Source organism: Eurosta solidaginis, chromosome 4 (assembly GCF_040869045.1).
Source record: "Eurosta solidaginis isolate ZX-2024a chromosome 4, ASM4086904v1, whole genome shotgun sequence".
Taxonomy (NCBI): Eukaryota; Metazoa; Arthropoda; class Insecta; order Diptera; family Tephritidae; genus Eurosta; species Eurosta solidaginis.
In genome coordinates, this window is record NC_090322.1 from 274,593,259 (window position 1) to 274,608,583 (window position 15,325).

General features: G+C 35.7%; 1 protein-coding gene across 6 annotated transcripts in view; it reads right to left on the bottom strand.

The window, feature by feature from the left end:
• The window catches only part of LOC137247475 (uncharacterized), a 111,295-nt gene that overhangs the window by 55,571 nt on the left and 40,399 nt on the right, over nt 1-15,325 (bottom strand). The window contains exon 1 of one of the 6 annotated variants that reach the window (XM_067778407.1): nt 9,499-9,523. The exons of the other annotated variants lie outside the window; for them this stretch is intronic. The gene's annotated coding sequence lies outside the window, so the exon portion shown is untranslated. Of the gene's footprint in view, nt 1-9,498; nt 9,524-15,325 lie in introns of those variants that run through there. 6 annotated transcript variants of the gene reach the window in all.

Sequence of the window (15,325 nt, forward strand, 5' to 3'; positions counted from 1 at the left end):
GATGGTGAGTGAGGAGAAAACGAAGTTCCTGCTGTCATCGAGCAAAGAGTCAGAGCATATGCGCCTTGGCAACCACGCTACTGTTGGCAGCCATAATTTCGAAATAGTAAAAGACTCCGTTTATTTGGGAACCAGCATCAACACTAGGAATAACATCAGCTTTGAAATCCAGCGCAGAATCAAACTTGCTACTAAATGCTACTTTGGACTAGGTAGACAATTGAAAAGTAAAGTCCTCTCTCGGCAAACGAGAATCATACTCTAAAAGTCACTTATCGTTCCCGTCCTGCTATATGGTGCAGAAGCATGGACCATGACAACATCAGATGAAGCAGCTGCGGGAGTGTTCGAGAGAAAAGTTCTTCGAAAGATTTATGGACCTCTACGTTTTGGAGATGGCGAGTACCGAAGAACATTTAACGATGAGCTGTACGAGCTATACGCAGACATCAACATAGTCCAGCGAATTAAAAATGACGCTCCGGCCAAGAAAGTGTTTCTATCGGAACCCGCCTATGGAAGCAGAGGTAGAGGGCGGTTCCTTCTCCGCTGGAAGTACCAGGTGGAAAACGATTTAACTCCCTTGGTGGGACCAATTGGTGCCGGTTGGCAGAGAGTAGGAGTGACTGGAGCGCCTTGTTGGACGGCCATAACCGTTTAAACGGTTAAGCGCCAATTAAGTAAGTAAGGAAGATAAAACATAAATTTTAGCGACTTCATTAAAAACAATCAACAAATACATACAAACAAATCTTAATGGTTTATCAAAGCACTTATGGAGTTGCGCACAATGCAAAACTAGGGCCCTTTTAATACAATCTGCTTAAATTTCAGACCTATTACTAAATTTTCGATTTTTTTAAACAAATCGCAACAGGTTATTTTTGTTTAAATATCGACATATGCCTAGTTACAGTGAAATACCTCATAAAAAATTTTCTATTCTCTTTGTGGTGCATGCACAAATACTATATACATACATACATACATTTGCTACAAATGTAACTACAACAAGAGCAATAAAAAAATAAATTGGTTATGGGGTTGAGCTCCCCTTAAAGATTTTTCGTCAATGGTAAACGTACGAATAGGGTGAATGAGGACAGTCTTAGCGGTGTTGTTCACAGACGACCTTTATTAGAACAGTTTACGTATCTATAAAATTTGTGATAGTGAGTTATTTCAAATTCAGAGTGCAAGGGAAACTCGCGTTCCAAATTAGTATGCCAACAGAGAACAATATAGAAGAAATTCTGCAAAATATTTCTAATGATTTATGAGGCTTTGCGCAATATATAACAAGAATGAATATAAAAAAATGGATTAATTGAGATAAGGTGTGAATAAGTAGGAAATTATGGTGATTCAAGCGGGGCTTATACTTAATGCTCGGAATTCGGCTTTGAATGCTTTTAAACAGGGGCTGAAACTGTTATTCCTTTTATAATATAAGTCCTTGCAAGACTATTAATTTTGGACTTTAAATATATTTGGATCAAGATAAACATTTTTTTCGGATTTTTATTCTTTGAGTCCGATAGAACTAGTTAAACTCGGACCTTTAAAAATAAAAGTCCCGAAATAAAAGTTAAATCAAGACTTTTATTTTTTAAGGCCGAAATAAAAGTCCCGCTTGATAACAAAGAAACGGCTCATCCGAAATAACATTTTTTTTAATTTCTTTTTATATTATGTGTACATATGGGACCACGCGCTGGGTATATTGTTCGGTTTCGCCCAAACTTAGACTTCCTTACTTGTTTAGCCTTACGTTGGTATTTCAGAACGTAATTTTTCTCTGAATGTATTTTATGATTTTTGGATCATACGGCGGAGGAAAGACCATCACTTTCACTACAGCCAGCCATTCCTTTTTTTTGGGTAAAATTTCAACGGATTCTTTTTGCAAATGCGGACAGCTTGTTGGTGGGTTGTTTAATAAATGGTACGCATACAAATACACACACTTATGCATAGGGAAATAGCTATTGCGATAAATACAAATAGCTCTCTCTTTGTGTCTGCGACAAGGGTGACATTCGTCAACAGAGCCAAGTATCGAAAATCGGCGTTAAGAATGAAAAGTTTAGCAAGCTTAACTTCAGCCTGCAGCGGTAGCACTCACTCACTGACGCTTGAGGCGAATGCAACTAAAATTAAAATTTCATTCAATAAATACCCAGCCGAAAATTCGGTTAGTCTTGGATGCACCTCGGACTTGCCGAAGGCGATCATGCGCTTATAACACTTAGCCGTTTTGTAAGGAACGGGTTATGAAAAGATTAATTGCCCAATTTTCATTTCCGAACGAGTATGAAATGGGACTAGTCGCTTTTTATCTACTACTATTTGGTGCTGCCGGCTTTAAGTAAAATTATCGGTTTAAAAAAAATAAATGTAAGGCGCGATAACCTCCGAAGAGATCTAAGGCCGAGCTTCTCTTCCAATTTGCGTCGTGCTACATGTTTTAAGCCGACCCGAACGGCATCTGCAAGGCAGATGGGTTTTCACTGAGAGCTTTTCATGGCAGAAATACACCCGGAGCGCTTGCCAAACACTGCCGAGGGGCGACCCCGCTTAGAAAAATTTTTCTTCTAATTTAAAAACCTTATTTCTAAAATTTTGATGTTGCTTTGCCCGGGGTGCGAACCCAGGGCATACGGTGTGGTAGGCGGAGCACTCTACCATCACACCACGGTGGCCGCCACGGTTTAGTTCAATAATATCAAAAGAGAAGGCTGAGCTTGAATAATTGTTTATTTAAAAAAAATATATTTTTTATTGTATAAAAATAATAACTAACAAGTAAGGGTGTCTAAGTTCGGATGTCACCGAATACTATATACAGAGCTGTGAACTTCTATCGTGCAGTTCATTTAGCTTCAGCTTTTTCACATTGTAAGACGCAAATTCGAAGAGCAGCTAGGCCTAAAATCTCTTCGGAGGTTATCGCGCCTTACATTTATTTATTGTTTAACTCTTTCGATACCCTGAAGAAACATTTTCATTATACCAAACTGATCTTTTTAAATTCCGCCTACACTAATGCACTTGTACATACAATACACAGAATATAGAGAATATACAGTCACAGAAAAGAAAATTAGCGATATTTTTTAGTTCAAAGAAGACTGAACCCCTGATTCTTAAAAAACACAAAAGGTTTATAAAGTTTTTTAAATGATATTCCATACAAATTTGTAATGACGAGAGCTTTATAGGTAAACTATTTTATTTTACTTATATGAATAAACAGGTAAGCATTTCATTCGAGGCATGCGTAACCACTACAAAAGACGAGCTGCAAATAAACTTATGTTCAGTTTTCAGGTGATGCAGAAGTAAGCATCTTCAACTTGTTTCAGCCAACGCCCAAAAGGGAAGTAGCTAACTTTCGTAACAGCAACATACATATAATAATGTATGGTAGTTCATTCTTTTTATACTCAGTTGAGCAGAGCTCACAGAGTATATTAAGTTTGATTGGATAACGGTTGGTTGTACATATATAAAGGAATCGAGATAGATATAGACTTCCATATATCAAAATAATCAGGATCGAAAAAAAATTTGATTGAGCCATGTCCGTCCGTCCGTTAACACGATAACTTGAGTAAATTTTGAGGTATCTTGATGAAATTTGGTATGTAGGTTCCTGAGCACTCATCTCAGATCGCTATTTAAAATGAACGATATCGGACTATAACCACGCCCACTTTTTCGATATCGAAAATTTCGAAAAACCGAAAAAGTTCGATAATTCATTACAAAAGACCGATACAGCGACGAAACTTGGTAGATGAGTTGTACTTATGACACAGAATAGAAAATCACTAAAATTTTGGACACTGGGCGTGGCACCGCCCACTTTTAAAAGAAGGTAATTTAAAACTTTTGCAAGCTGTAATTTGGTAGTCGTTGAAGATATCATTATGAAATTTGGCAGGAACGTTACTCCTATTACTATATGTACGCTTAATAAAAATTAGCAAAATCGGAGAAGGACTACGCCCACTTTTAAAAAAAAAATTTTTTTTAAGTAAAATTTTAACAAAAAATTTAATATCTTTACAGTATATAAGTAAATTATGTAAACATTCAACTCCAGTAATGATATGGTGCAACAAAATACAAAAATAAAAGAAAATTTCAAAATGGGCGTGGCTCCGCCCTTTTTCATTTAATTTGTCTAGGATACTTTTAACGCCATAAGTCGAACAAAAATGAACCAATCCTTTTGAAATTTGGTAGGGGCATATATTTTATGACGTTAACTGTTTTCTGTGAAAATGGGCGAAATCGGTTGATGCCACGCCCAGTTTTTATACACAGTCGTCCGTCTGTCCTTCCGCATGGCCGTTAACCCGATAACTTGAGCAAAAATCGACATATCTTTAATGAACTTAGTTCACGTGCTTACTTGAACTCACTTTATCTTGGTATGAAAAATGAACGAAATCCGACTATGATATCGAAAATTACGAAAAATGAAAAAATGCCATAATTCTATACCAAATACGAAAAAAGGGATGAAACATGGTAAGGTAATTGGATTGTTTTATTGACGCGAAATATAACTTTAGAAAAAACTTAATAAAATGGTTGTGACACCTACCATATTAAGTAGAAGAAAATGAAAAAGTTCATTAACACCTTTCATTTGATACCCATATCGTACAAACACATTCTAGAGTCACCCCTGGTCCACCTTTATGGCGATATTTCGAAACCGCGTCCACTTATAGAACTAAGGCCCACTCCCTTTTAAAATACTCATTAACACCTTTCGTTTGATGCCCATATTGTGCAAACAAATTCTAGGGTCACCCCTGGTCCACCTTTATGGCGATATCTCGAAACGGCGTCCACCTATGGAACTAAGGATTACTCCCTTTTAAAATGCTCATTAACACCTTTCTTTTGATACCCATATTGTACAAACAAATTCTAGGGTCACCCCTGGTCCACCTTTACGGCGATATCTCGAAACGGCGTCCACCTATGGAACTAAGGATTACTCCCTTTTAAAATACTCATTAACACCTTTCATTTGATACCCATATCGTACAAACGCATTCTAGAGTCACCCCTGGTCCACCTTTATGGCGATATCTCGAAAAGGCGACCACCTATACAACAACCACCACTCCCTTTTAAAACCCTCATTAATACCTTTAATTTGATACCCATATCGTACAAACGCATTCTATAGTCAACCCTGATCCACCTTTATGGCTATATCCCTAAATGGCGTGCACCTATAGAACTATGGCCCACTCCCTCATAAAATACTCTTTAATGCCTTTCATTTGATACACATGTCATACAAGCACATTCCAGGGTTTCCCTCGGTTCATTTTCCTACATGGTTATTTTCCCTTATGCTGTCACCATACCCCTCAACTGAGTATGTAGTGTTCGGTTACACCCGAACTTAACCTTCCTTACTTGTTAATAAATGGCATTCACTTCCTACTGGGTTATTACATACTGCTTGAAATAGTTGAAGTTGAAGGTTATTACTGGTCCCATATACATATGTAAACAAAATAGAGGAATGTTCAAATATATTATATCAAATGCGCCTTCACGTACCCACAATACAATTTTGGGTTTGCTAAATGAGCTCGTGCCTGGCAGATAAAGCCATTGTCGAGCATATTTAGGGGAGATTGCTTTCACCCACGCTTTATACATACATACACATGAATGATTTTATGCATTTACATCCCAGTTAACATTTTAATAAGGTAATCGTAAACGAGTTATTTTTTGTAGTCCTCTAATCGCGGTCCGACCTCGATTTTTATGCGAGATAACCCTGGAGGGAAAGCACTACAGTACGGAACTGAAAAGCTATCAACAACATATGAACACTTCAGTGAGTAGGAAGCGTGTAGCTTTTGCATCTTGAATACGAACTCTTTTGAAGTCCGAAGTCATCACTCACTCTTTAAAATGCTGGCTGGGTAGTTATACAAATCTACAATAAATGCATGCGTACTTTGTGAGGGTGTTTTTTCCAACCGCAGCTACGTATTTGGACTAAGGAATTTTCTAACCGTAAAAATATAATATTGCCAAAAGTCACTATTTGAAGTACTTTAAGGTATTGGTCCCTCTACATCTGAATGAACGTACATACATATATACAAGCAAATACATAGTAGCTATGTATATGCTAGACAAACCATTGTGTAGAAAAACGGGCATTGATAAAAATGAGTTTGCCACGAAATAAACCTTGAATGAATTTTAAAAAAATCCATAAAGTAATGAGTTCACAAAGACAAAGCGGGTGAAGATTTTTAGAGCACAATAATACGCTTAAAAAGTTGTTATTGGTAGATGTTACGTTTGGAACACGCTATCAGACAACACCTGCTTGAAGTATCGCCAACTTCCTTCCACCTACCCACATTCTTATAGGCATATTTCTAGCATCTATTTTCTTAATTCTCATTCATTGAACGCCGTTATAGTGCGGTATCCAGATCATACGCAAAATACACTCAACAAGAAAAAAGGGAACTTTAATTCAAATAAATAAATAAATGTAAGGCACGATACCCTTCGAAGAGATTTTAGGCCGAGCTTCTCTTCCAATTTGCTTCGTGCTCCTGTTTTAGTTTTTTCCTACAATTTTTGCTACGAACGGCATCTGCAAGGTGGATTAGTTTTGACTGAGAAGCTTTTTATTGCGGTAATCCACTTGGAGTGCTTGATTAATCACTGCCGAGGGGCGTCCCTGCTTAGAAAAACTTTCCTCTAATTGAAAAAAACTTGTTTATAAAATTTTAATGTTGCTTTGCCCGGGGCGTGTACCCACGATATTCGGTGTGGTAAGTGTAGGACGCTACCACCACAACACGGCGGCCGCCAATTCAAATATAATTGAAAATTTCAATATAAAATTGTTATCATTGGTATTTAACTGACTGTGTTCTTACAGGGCGTAATAAGACACACATCTCTTGGCGAAACCAAGTCTCTTCGGTGCACGTTTATTAAAAAAATTAGCAGCAAGCGTATGAGGTTTCTTGAGAGGAAGATACTACTTAACAAACGAGAGATTTCTTCAGTATTTCTTGAGCTTTTTTTTTATAGATTTTTCGCACTTTTTGTCTGTTGCATGAAGTTTGTTTTTGTTTCTCACTATGTTGGGGTCGGTGATTTCAATCTGCCCTCAAATTTCTTCTCATAGCTCGAGATTTTGAAATACTTCTCAGTTGACATATTACCATGGTAGGTTTAGTAGCTGCTGTAATCCATTATAGCGTTATTTATTATCCAGACGAATGTATGTAAACAATCCAAACAGTTTTTGTTTTATTTGTAGCGCGTATATGTTCAAGGAATTTCGTTTGAATCCGTCAGACATGATGAAGCGAGTTTATATGGATTTATTTGGTTCGCCGTATGAAACTTATGATTAAATAAAAAAATACACTTGATCGCACATATGCAACATAATTTAGGATATCTCAAATCGAATCACAAAAAGTTGTTGGAAGGAGGAAAAATAATATGACTGGTTGGAATCTGTGCCGGACGCGTTTGTAAGACGTTCAATGCATCGTTTTAACTCTCACTCAAACACATTTGATATCTCGGATTCCCATTTTTATATAAAAAGAATTTCTCTAGATAGTTAATGTATTGTATCGTTAGCTTAGTTCACAAACGCCCTAACTAATATAATTTAAAATTTCACAGGAGAAGGAAAACACATTTCTTTTTCACCTGTATTTAATTAGCGAGACATGCTCATATTGCTTTATGCAATTGTTTTTGTTATTGATATTAAGAAAAATTACAAGTCTACAAACGGCGATGGTTACCAGGACATGTTTCTGCTGAGTATTGAACTCGAAATCTCCAACATTCGTACTCTATACCAGTGTAATGGCAGATGACTTTATCCACTGAGCCATATGAATGCCCCGCTAAGTATTGCCTTTTTGTTGCTATTCCTTTAGACACCATTAGGTATGTATATACTAATTCTATATGTTTTTAATCCTAATTGTGTGGAATACTTATAAGCGCGCTATCGGAAGCTTAGTAACTTTGGGTTTATAGCAGTGCTTTTATAAGCAGTACTTCCGCTGTTCACTATTATATCAATATTAATATCTGTATTTAATTAGCGAGACATGCTCATATTGCTTTATACAATTGTTGTTGAATTGTTTTCCCATTCACTACATGCGGAAATTGAGTTTTAAAAGTGGTGTAACCACCTTGTTATTGGTTCTAAAACTTTGAAATTTTCCCTGGCGGTGTATCATACACAAATCGGTCAAAAACACACTTTCGAAAATTCTGTTGCTAAGGTCCTTTGTGGATTTCTATTAAGCGCAATCCTTAAAGCGTTCAGCTGATGATATCGCTTGAGCTGTATCTGAGCAGCTTCAGATCCCGTCGCTTGACAAACTGCTGCCCATCAAAAACTTGGAAAAAATGTGCAGGATTAGCCTGGTTTCATTGAGCGGGCATTGCATTTTCGCATTTGCGGGGTGGGAGTGCTGTTGGGGAGTACCAGCAACATAGCCGCCAATTGTTACATTCCTTATCATACACATCTTGTCGAAACACCATGTCCTACCGTGTGATGATCTTGTTAAGCATATACATACATAACTTATAGAATCTGTGCATTAAATTTATTAAACTAGCTTGAAAATAAATTCTAAGCAATTTATATTTGAATAACGTAATGAACGTAAATCAAAAAAGCAAATTCCATTTGTTAAATGATAATTTAATCTGACAGTTGGATTGGCACGCGCTTCCAGTGTTGGTTCAGGCACGTGTGTTGCTAAATCCGGTTCAAGACTGTAAATAATAAAATTAAAAAAAATGAAGCCAACGACCGTTGTGGCTGGAGGTTTTTTGAATTCAGCATATCAATGTCGAAGCAAAAGTAAATAATTTTGATGGTTTTAAAATTTGTTAATAAGCGATGAGTTTCAACCGGATTTCAGGCCCAAATCCGTCATACTCTTGCTCTGCTTGTCGTTTCAAAACTAAGTGAGCGCCAACCATTGACGGATGCTTAGTTATTTATTAAATTTACGTTGTTTGAAAATTAACACTAGACTGTTCGTAACTTTTGATTGTTTTTTAGAGCATTAAATTCTATCCAAAGCGGGCGCCGTGGTGTGGTGGAAACGTGCTCCGCCTATCACACCAAAGATCCTGGGTTCACGCCCCGGGCAAAGCTACATCGCAAATTTAGAAAAAAGTTTTTTCAATTAGATAATAATCGGTGCTATAAATAACAAAAACTCACTCATATATGTATTCATACACAGTAGACAGTACAATTATTATACCTTTGCAATGTATTCATAAATTTTCGAATGAAAGACGTTGATATATATAACGTTACGGACTTACTCATTGTTATACTTCTATCATTACAATAACTATTGAGTAATGATATTCATTTCTATAAACGACGATGACGAGATACCGCCAGATCAATTTACTTACATAACCTATAGAGTAATATTAATTTTCCTTCCTTTTCTTGCCAGAATATCCAGGGTCTGGTCATGAGTAACTTCGATATCTCTGTGAATATTGAACAGTGCCAATCCATTCAAACGTTCTTCTCCAGTTTTATTATTTACCACTTTTTTTATACGTACACTCTAAGCACGACACTTAAATCCCGTGCAGAAAATTCGACAACAAATTATAAACTGACTGAAATTGAAAAATAGTTGTTTATTAAAGGCACGTGAATTTTATCATTTCAAAATCTCCTTAATTGACACATTAGGATTAATAATAGAGCATTAAATGTATGTAGGTACCGCATTTAGAAAGATCTTATAAAGTGTTAGTCCTTTATTACTTTAAACCGAAGCAATAAGCGAGGAATAAAGATTAGAAACTATATTGCTCGGTTATTGTACCCAATATATGAGTGATTCTCCAAATATGTAATATATTTTATGGAAAATGTTTCCCTCTTTCCTCATTAAGCACGTTGGTCATATGTGATCTCGGATCACTGTGCAGCGCTTCAATCGTTACGCTACATCGACATATCATTTCATTTGACACGCTTCACACTACGTTTTACAGTTGTTTGATTTATGTTGTCAGTTTTGGATCAAAAGTGCAGCTGCATGTAAAAGTAAGCTTTCTAAGTCGCCTCTAACGTTTGTTGAAACACTTGCACCGGAAACTGAACGACGTTATTGCTGACCGGAAGTAAAACTGTACATATGTACCTATACCAAATTGAATGTATGTACATACACAGACATGCTATATATTCATAAAGTACATACCTAAGTACATATTACATTTTTATAGTATAGTATGACCAAACGTGACCTTTTCACACCTTAAAAATCAGGCTATCATTACAATCTCTTTACTCTCGCTGTCACATACAAGTGTGTAGTACATTAGGCTGGCTTCAAAAAAAAAAATTACTAAAGGCCGCCACTAAGTTTTAAACATACATAAATATATTGGGAGATTCTCGGAAAAATAAAGCCGAAGCTTGTTATTTTGGTTTTGCCCAGGTCTCTATTTGCTTCTAATGTTTTTTTTTAAGCTATGAAGTCTTTTCCTTTAGATACTTTTATCTTTAGTACCCAAAAACCAAAAAAAAAAAAGAAGAAAAACCACCAAAAGCACTTATATAGCCTATCAGGATAAAAGCAATGACAAATTTATTCTAAGAATTGATTGCCAAATAATCAGGTTACAACAAAAAACAATTTTGGCTGTATTTTCAACATAAGCGTAAAATTTAGGGGCGATCTTTTCGAATTTTTTTATTTGGAAAATTTTGTCTAAACAAGTGTACAGAATATTGGAAAATTCACTAAGTTCAGAACAATAATAGCTTAGATAATGTATTTCAAAAATTAAGTTTGATCTTCCTAGGCTATAAATTAGTCCTTTTTTCCTTGTAAGCTGGGCTAAGAGTTTGAGATATACCCACAATTTTTTGGTAATTTTTGCCTGCATAAATAAGCAACAAGATGCAGTATGAGTGTTTGCGTGGGAAAATGAGAAAATGTAAACATAAAAATTTATTCTCCAGGTCAGAAATTTATGATTCGTTAAGTACCCCACACACCTCTTTGTGAACGTGAACGAGCAGTGTTGAGTTTTGAAATCTTCGTAAAGGCGAAGAATTATGTCTGAATTCTTTTGTACGTTGACGCACCGCTATCAAATGCGTCAATTTTCAAAAAAAAATGTGTCGTGATAAATACGAATATACGTTTTAATGTGCGATGGCATTGCGTACGCACACATTTTAGTGTGACCTGGTAAAACATCTACATATGTATGTATGTACATATGTATATTCACCCTTCGAAAGGAATGTATTTCACCCTAATGTGTACACAACCATACATATGTATGTATGTGTGTATGTATATAAAACTACATTCACATATGTACAGTATAACAATTTCTAAAGCTTAAATTTACGATAGACATATACCTATACATATATACATTAAATATTTCACTTGTTTCAATTTCTTCTTTAATTGGTTCTTTGCTTTGTTTATTTCCTTCGCCTTTGTTTACGTCGAGGAAAATAAACACCTTTAGAATCAACTTCATTCATCGAATGCTGGCTAACGGCAATGTTGCATCGTTGCATGACTATTCTGGCCATTTAGGCAAATTAACAAATGTGTGTAAAACCTTAAACGAAAGTTTGCTGCAGTGATGATTGATAGAAACAGGGTGAGCGTAAGGCAAGGTGCACACGAAGCTACGCGTCATAAACGCTGCAGGCGAAATTTGTACGCTTTGATGCCGAACACATGTATTTGAATGGAGAGCAGCATACGAAGCGTCAGCGGCATGAAAGCGACAAAGCATGAAATTTTTGTGTAGCTAAGCGTACAGGCGTACAGCAATGTTGGCCGCTGAGCGTACGTACGCTTGAAAAAAACGAAGAACAAGATGTTTGTTTACATTTTTGTGTATGCACATTTGTGTAATTAATTAAAAAATGTTACTTTAGTTGATAAAAGTGCTTGAAAAGTATACATATTACCAAAGCGAAAAAGAGTATTAAACACCACACCAGCTTGGTTAGACATTGTTGAAGCGTTTAAAAGGCTAAAAAGTGTTGGAAACTAGAAATCACCCTTTTCTCTAGTCCGCGGTGGTTTAAAATTGCCTTTCATAATTTACAAAGGCACGGGGACGCAAACAACGTTTAATACCTATTTTCCTTTGGTTTCGGGGACGGATATAGCTGAAAAAATTAAATTTTTTATTTTTTTCAATAATTGTTTGCTTTTTGTAGCGACGCTCGAAACATGGTGGTCAAATGCAATGACCAATTTCTTTTTGGCGGAATACGTAGATAAAAATATACGTAAACAGAAAGCGAGGAAAAGTATTTGCGTTTTGCATGCTTTTTTGTTTGTGGCCGATAGTAATCAGCACAATTTGTTGCCGAAAGTTTTATTACAAACTACCAGGAATTTACCAAGGAAGGGAAAATTGTTAAAAAAAAGGCGTTAGTACAGAGTACTCGAGAAGTTAGATGTGTAAACATAAAGGTGCGTGTGTAGAAAAGTAATGTTTTTAAACTTTAGCACAGGTAACTTTACTAGAAACAAATAGTTTTAGGTTTTTTGAGAGCTTCGTCGGCTTCTTATCTGTAACAACCGATACCGACAAGTTATTGTTTTATTCACCCCTATCATGCATTTCGACTTGGATTGAAATTTTCTTCGTTTGGCAACTTTGGTATCATGCGTTCCGTTTCCGTTCAGTTCTACTTCGAAATTTACAATTCTGCCTATCATGCACTTCGATCGTAGCTCCGTTTTTCTAAGTTGCAATTTTGTTGGCGGAGAACTTTTTGTTTTTTTATTTAGCTGTACAAATTTTATTAATTTGCGTGATTTTTTTTTTAATTTTCTTAAAATGTAAGTAAAACTTGTATTTAAGAGTTGTAAAACTTACGATATTTCCAGTTTTTGCGCTCGAATGATATTTTTTGATATGCTTTCAGGTCAAAAACAACAACACCAGAGCAATATGGAAAATTGGCAGATATGATGGAGAGTAAGCCAGATATAGCCAACGGTTTCCACCAGCGTTCGAAGGAAGATGTGCAGGCTCCAAATTGTAAGAAAATTGTCTACTTTCACGTGCAATTACTTACAGCCCCTCGATCATCTGGAAGGGATCGCACATATCTCGCAATCTTCTTTCAATTCTCACCACAGCATTCTGAGATGCGCTGCTCTCCTCCTCAACCAGTAATATCGCCGCCGATAAGGATTCCATACTTACGTTTAATAAAAATAATAACAATATAAAAATTTTGCTTTTGTTTATTTTCTTTGAACAGCACTAATTTGTGTATTTTTGCTTTGTTATGTTCCAGTTTCACATATTTCAAGGCAAACAGCTGATTTCGAAAGAGTTATAGCTCTTCCTCTTCTTCTTTCAATCCAATTGCAACGCATGATACCTATGTTCGACTCCGGCGGAGCGTACAGCGGGAACGTAATCGAAATGCATGATAGAGGTGATTATCTGCTTATTAATGATAGCAAATTATAATAGTCTAGTTATCGGATTGTAATCGGCGCGTTACAGACGTGTCATCGATTTTTTTACTGAAGTTTTATCGGTTTTTGTTTCATAAAGAACCCTTGAGTCGTCGTTCGCAAATCGATAAATCGCCTATAACAAACAAGTGACACTCCGATAAAAAATCGACAACTTTTTGAAAATAAACGTATATATTTTCGATAACAAACCGGTTCTTGAGGATAAAAAATCGATGAATTTTGTTGTCGATTGAAAGTTTATAACACTTCGACACCTATGCAAAAATATTTTCTTCCTTTTCGGATAACTTTTCAATAACATTATATGCATAATATTAGCCGTGTTTTTTACGCGTATCATCTACAATTGCAACTAAAGAAGTTTGGATTTCAAAAATGCTATAAAAGTGCTATCTAAATTTTGATCTGAGAATACTTCAATTAACTTTATTTTGTCGATAAAAGATTCTAATGCCAGCGGATCGCCACTTTAGTTTTCTCTAATAATTGAGTCGTAACTGGTAATGTACGATTTTTACTGTTCTGAGGTTGCCATGATTGAAATATTGTTATTCGATTGTAAATCTGAAGAATTATTTGTTGAAAGCAAATTAGAAGGATATGAAGTAGAATGGGAATTGGAAAAGTCAGGTACTAATTATTTTATATATATATATTTATATATTTGTATTAGTTATTGACTAAAAATTTGAATTATTACTTGCTACGATATCTGAGTCACTAAATCCTAAAAAATCTTATTGAGGATTTAGTGAACACCTTCCTTTGGTGCTTGATTTATCGCTGGAATTGCCCTCAGGATCGGACATGTGTTTGAAACAGGGTAATTTTATTGAAAATTATTATTTTAAAGGAAACAAATTTTGTAAATCAGGTAAATATTTTGTAAACCCAGTATTATTTGAAAATGCGGTTAATATTTGTCGCGTTTGGTATACATTTTATAAAATGGTAAGTCTGGTTAAGATAATTATATAATTTGTTTTTTTGAAAACAAAGGAACATCCGGTCTGCGGATTTTCTCTAAATTATAGGCTAGAGAATGCCTACCCCCCTTCCGTGCCGAACTTAGTCGGACTTACCGACTGTCCCCCACTAGGTTAGCCCCGCTAGCTAACCAATAGACAGGCTGTCCTAAAAAGGACACTTAGTATTATGTGTTTTCTCGCCCCCCAGAATGGGGTTTACAAAAGGAAATACGCAAGCGTGTTCCGGTTTATTTATTTTGTGAAAACCGAAACAAGCTGGTATATTTTTTTCCGGACTATTGGAAAAAAATATAAAAAAACCGCACTTGTTTTACAAGCCTAACGACAATTTTTATTTTATTTTTTCGAATATACGGCGATGTTTATGGCCACACTTTATATCGGAAGTACAAAAAACGTATTTTGTATCGCGGACGCACCGCTTTTAATAAAATTTGCAAACCGCTTTATAAAATGAATGAAAATATTATAATTTTTCCGTCTAAAGTCATGTGTTTTATGTATAAGGCATTGGAGAATTAGTGGATATACAAGCCTTTTCGGCCATAGTGTATAAGGCGTACCAAAATTGAAAGTGGAGAAAAGTGGCGACGTACATTTTTTTAGTACTTATTTATACGCACCAATTTCATAAGTGTAATGGAGTTATGCTCATAGCGGCCCAAATAGTGTTTAAGTGGATATCTATATACATGTCAAAAAAAAAAAAAACAACATAAGTTGTATGAATGCATAATTAATTGT